The following is a 6,000-nucleotide window of genomic DNA, read 5'->3' as shown; positions in this document are numbered from 1 at the left end:
TACAAAGTGACCTTTATTGGTAATCATGTATAGAAGATTTACAAGGGATCTCTTATTATGGCCAAAGAGCCTAGATCTAGTACTTCATATCCTTTGCATATTTTTGAGATTAAAGTCTATGTTGTAGCTATCATCAAACAATCTCTATTTCTTCATGGCATTGACATTTAGGGCACATGTTAGTCATTGGAATAAAAGCTGTGTATCATTTACATTATTTTCCATATCTAAATTTTATGTTGGGTTTTTATGAGGATTTTCTCTTTTGAAAGCACACAAAAATGTTGCATAAGAGAGATAGTGGGAGTAGAAGATCATAATGTCTTGATTTGTTAATTGTGATTTTTGTGGGATAATGCCCATAGTTTCATTGGTAAAGCATTGTACTTTATAACTTTTATAGATGATGCCACAAGGAAGGTCTAGACTTATCCTCTTTGTAAGAACAGTGATGTTCTGGAACAAGCTATTGGTATTGTTAGAGAATCAATCATGCAAGAAGCTTAAGTGCTTAAGGATTGATAATATTTGAGATTATGCCTCAAATGCCTTCATAAACTCTTATGCAAGCCATGGTATCAAGAGAGAGTTTATAGCTCTTGAAAATCTTACTTAAAATGGTGTGGCTGAGAAGATGAACATGACCATTCAAGAAGGGGTCCATAGTATGCTCTCTAATTTTGGTCTCGCTAATGGATTTTGGATTGAAGTTGTAAAGATAGCAATGCATTTGATCAACAAGTGTCCTAGTAGCAAGCCATTGGATGGTAAGATATTAGAGTTATAGTCTAGCAAGACACCTAGTTATGATCATTTGTGTGTATACCATATAGCATTTACCTTAGTTTTTAGGCACTTCATAGCCCTTAATAGGGACATTATCAGGAAAGGGCATCGAGAGTTATGAGATATAACCTCTCAAGACCTTATGCATCGCATTCATCATGTGGACAATTGAGTTATTCGCCCCCTGTGTAAGGGTACACATGCGCACCAAAGCAAGTGGTGTTTTCATAGTAATGATATATTGGCTCTCTAATGCAAGATGAAATTGATTGTAGCTGAAGTATAAACCCCCATGGAATACATAGCCTTGCCAGCAAAGGCTTCTGCAAACTCATCTACAATAGGCCATGCACCTACATTCTTTATCGTGACCTTGTTGACTGGCTGCATATCCTGTATAAACTACAATGGCCTATTCTTCTTTGGGATTGTAAACCATCGATTAGAGTATAGAGCTGAAGTCTTGACAATATATGCTTCATGTAGATCACCATTATGATGGAGATTGAAGCCATCTGAGTAGCAAACTAGAGGCATAATTTATGCTAATTCTTGGTATGGAAAATAGCAAACAACTTCAAATATTATGAGCTTTTGAATATCTATTGTGCCTATAATCTCCATCAACACATTAATGAGCCTTGGAATCAAGTATTGAAGACCCTATTGCATCCCCTTTTCCATTCTTTCTTTGCCATAAGCCCTATTGCAAATAGAATGAGAAGATAGTTCAATACCTTCTTCATTTTCAAGCTTCGATCATCAACAATCTCTCGACTATGGATTTCTATAGCATAATGGCCCTTCATTGGAGTCGTATTTGATCCCTCTTGTATTGAGCCATTTTCTCTTTTAAAAACTCAATTACAAGATATGCTCTTTCACTTTATCATCCATCGAAAAAGTAGTCCACTATGAAGCTATCCCAAGAGTTGTCCCTAGCCCTCAAGGGAAGGTCACCTTTTGGCCATTTGATTACATAAACCTCATCTAATGTACAAGTTAGGACCCAACTAATGTCCACGGTCAAACATGGCTTCTCCTCATAATGGGGGCCTTAAAAATTAGAGCATCATGGATCATTGGTGGCACCTTATGAGGATGGGGCATTGAGCATATCTAACATCCCCCCACAATGTCCACTCGTTGGTGAACTATATTCTTAGCCCAACATCTAGTCTTTAAAGATGAGCTCGAAGCAGATTCTTCATAAGAGCTTTGGTGAAGATATATGCTCCATTCTCCTCTGTTGACACTAGCTCTAGTTGGATAGTAGGATGGCTCTACTATCCCATCCTCCATCAAGTCACATACATAGTGATACTAGATCTCAATGCGTTTGGTGCATGCATGAAAAACTGGATTTTTGGCAATGGCGATCCAACTTTGGGATCCGGGGGCCATGAAAGTAGCCCTTGGCTAGAGGGGCTACCAACCCCCTGATAGGGGTCCGAGGGTAGTACCCAAAGCCCAAGGGCAAAGAGAATATTCCTTGGTCGATTAGGGGAGGTTCATAATATGGTCGAACGTGCCAACCAAGCTAACTTTCTTAGTTATAAAAGGAGTACCCCTCCAAAGCCATTGTCTATCTATTTTTTACCCAATCAAAGTTCTTCTAGCTACCCTTAAGCTCTTTGTCTATTATTTATTCGGATCACCATCTAAACTTCAGAGTGGAAGCGTAGGGGCAGATAAAGCCATCTTTGTATCAGTTCGTTTGAAATTAAAGCAATTTCTGTTCTTCTCATATTTATTATGTGTTCTCTACTCCTTGCTCAGAGTTTGCCCGTTGTGCCGTGTAATTTCTACACACTCTTTCCACATTTAGAACATTGTCTCTTACTCATGCCTCTTTATTATTGGATAATTGTGAAGGCCCGGCCATTGCTCTTTCCATTATTTACTTTGCCTCCTATTTTGTAATGTTCTATGGCTTCTAATTCTTGAAGATTTTCCACACTAAGGATTTAGTACATATGAGAGCATCTTTCAAAGGTACATGCCTCATTACCTCGAGATGGTTGTCAAGAGGAGGGCTCGACTCTTGGCAAACCCTTGCGATCTATCAAGTCATTATCATTGGTGGAACATATTTTTTTAGGCTCCATATGTTTTGAATAATAAGCTTCCAAAGTCAAGTTTAGTTGGCAAGGATTGTAAAATCTATTAATCTTGATGGATCCAACGAATAAGGTACATAGCATCCTTTCACAGCTTTCTTGATTTGTTTCCAAGTTTGGGTACCATTACTACATTATCCATGACACCATTGCTTCCAATAAAGTTTGGCTCCACTAATGGTTCGAAGCTACCTATCATTACCTAATTAGCAATAGTGGTACCGACTAGAATAAGATAATTGAGCTCCAACACCTTGATTTAGGCTTCTTCATTTTTTAAAACCTTAATTCTTGAAATTAAAGAGTGGAATTTGTTTTAAGATGAATTTCTTTTCTTGGAGCTTCTTGTAGGCATTATCCATCTCTATGATTTGGTAATTATGATTCAAAAATAAATCATGATTTATTTTGTGCACTTAAAGATAAATTCTCTCTCTCAACATGTTGAACAAGTTTCAAGAAAATGTATGAACTCTCCATTGTTTATTCAAAAGGAAATCAAAGTACAACACACGCTCCTTATGGACTTCAAGAAGAAATATCGATACATATTCAAGAGAAATTCCCAAAATTTCTAAGACCCTATATGTTGGTGGTAACATGCAGAATCTTCTGGCATAATCATTCTATTAATATCTCCCATAGACAACTATGAAATTTGAATGCAATCCGAAGATATGACTAGCACCACTTGATTATAAACCTAATAATGCAAGGTCATTGTGAAACCATTGATTATCCTAGTATTATTGGCCCATTGTCCTTCAAAAAATATAGAGATGGACTAGCTTTAGTTTATCTATCCATTAGATTCTCAAGTCCTATTCTAAGGGGTAGAAAAATGAACATCTTTTCCATCATCTGCCATATCTCTTGAACTATGCCTACTATCCAACAACTTGTCTCTAACAAATTGGGTGCACTTTCTACCCCCATGTGGTCTCGAGCACTCCTGCATGCTTGGCAAAGGTTGGCATCACTTCTACACATTGGATACTTGTGTTTGGGCAACTATTTCAAGTCGAGGAGCTTTGTTATTGGCTATCATCTACAACAAACTTGCTATATACTTCTAGGAAAGCAAGCATTGATCATCTACTACTTGTTTGATACTCTTGGAATGCTATACTAATGCTCGAATGATCATTAGATGCTTGGGGGACATTATGGTGATGTACTACAACACTCTTGAGCTAATTTAAGTTGCCATATATTTAGTATTGGTAGTGTATTTTAGTGTTGGTCATACTCAAGACAACATTCTACCGTGCTTGAATGACGCTCTGGCACTTGGTTATGATGCCCAATTTTGCTAGCACAATGTACATGAGCTCATTTTTACTCTCATATCATAGTTGGTTTACTATGGACAACAAGCTTTTATTAAAGATAGTGTATGATTAATACCCCTTGATGCTTTTTAGGATACTTAGTGGATGTAATGCTCCTTTGGTTATTATGTATACTTCATGATATGCCATGGCATACTTTTGAGCTAAGATTTGGGCTCAGTTACATTGACATTGGTTGTTTTTACATGCTATTGGATACAACTTTGGATGCCACAACAAGAGCTTAAATAAGACATTAGGTCTCATGCTCCAAAATGTATGTCACATGTATCTTAGATGCTTGGATGCTACACCTCTAATGTATTGACCTTCTTCTACTCATTCGGAATTCACACTTTGTTCCAGTGGGAGCTTTTGTGACATTTTGGATGTTACATAGAGCTTTGGATATTCATAGTTGAGCTTGAGCTTACTCTCATCGAGATTATGGGACACTTACTTCATGTGCATGCTCTCTTGATATGTATTAGATACAGTTACCTTATAGTAGGCTGATTTGATCACTTACTTTGAACCTAGCAATCATGTTTGTTAGTGTATTGTCATTGATATTTATATAGCGTTGGGTTAAGTATTGAGTTTTACTCAGTGAGTTATGCATTTGGCAATTCACTTTTCTTACCCTAAGATCTCCTATGTGCATAATGTCTATGCCCACTACATGTATGGTTATTGACATACTATAGTTGGGACAGCTTTCAATGCCGGGTTGTTCCTGGTCTTTCATTCTTGGTTGCTCACAGCTGATTGTTGGAATACTATTGTAGTTTATTATAGTAGCTTGCCATTTCAATTTTATACATTCTATCTAAGGGTAGTCACTTGGATTTTATAGCTATTTGATTACAATTTCTGGAGAGTGATGACATAGCAGATGGACATGAAAATGTGCTTGGGATGGTGATCAGTATGCTTAGGATGTTATTTATGATGTTGCTCAGGCCCCTCAATCTATGAGCCATTCATATAGTGCTTTTGCATTAAGGGACACCAAACTGTGGTTTTAGTCACAATCAATCAGGATAGTCATTAAGATTCAATTACAAAAAATTCTATATTACACATGGGAGTAAACCCTATAGCTCATCTCGAAGAGGGCTTTGTCCCCTCCAGTTTGAATCAAAAATCTCCCCAATCAAAGCTAGGGTTTGAAAGTTATGACAATTTTTTAGCATTGAGGTCACTGTGGACAGGGTACATACCACTCGAGGATAGACACAGAAATCCCATTGCAGAATATCCTGATCATTTTCTGTCACAAAGCTTAATAGCTCATGTCAAAGAGGGCTTTATCCCCTCCTATCGAATCAAAAATCTCACCAATTAGAGTTTCCCACCAAAAGTTACACCCCATTTTTATTGAAAGTGGGTCCTATGGACAACATCAGATGGCTGGCCAGAAAGGCATAAGTAAGGCCCATGAAGAACTCCAGATGGAGATTAGAGACTCTAGGACCTCCATGAATGATGAACCTAGCTCAGCACAAGATTACTATGGTGATATGCATGAGGAAATGCCCAATACAGATCCCTACAACAGCCTACTCAACCATACCTTATGTCAGCATGAGCTTCATCACATAAAGAGGCATAATGAGATGGTCATCCACCATTGCCAAATGATGTCCAAGTTTGATGAAGCAATTTAGCAAATGGCCCTCTCAAACTCTAGGACTCAATAAACCTTGGAGTAGCTCACCATTCTTGTCATCCAGCTAGCTACAACTTCATCCCAAGAGAAG

This window comes from Lygodium microphyllum, chromosome 21 (genome assembly GCF_053477565.2).
Source record: "Lygodium microphyllum isolate KBCC chromosome 21, Lygodium_microphyllum_v1.1.10, whole genome shotgun sequence".
Lineage (NCBI taxonomy): Eukaryota > Viridiplantae > Streptophyta > Polypodiopsida > Schizaeales > Lygodiaceae > Lygodium > Lygodium microphyllum.
The sequence above is the reverse complement of the archived record's forward strand: the minus strand, read 5'-3'. Positions refer to the sequence as shown.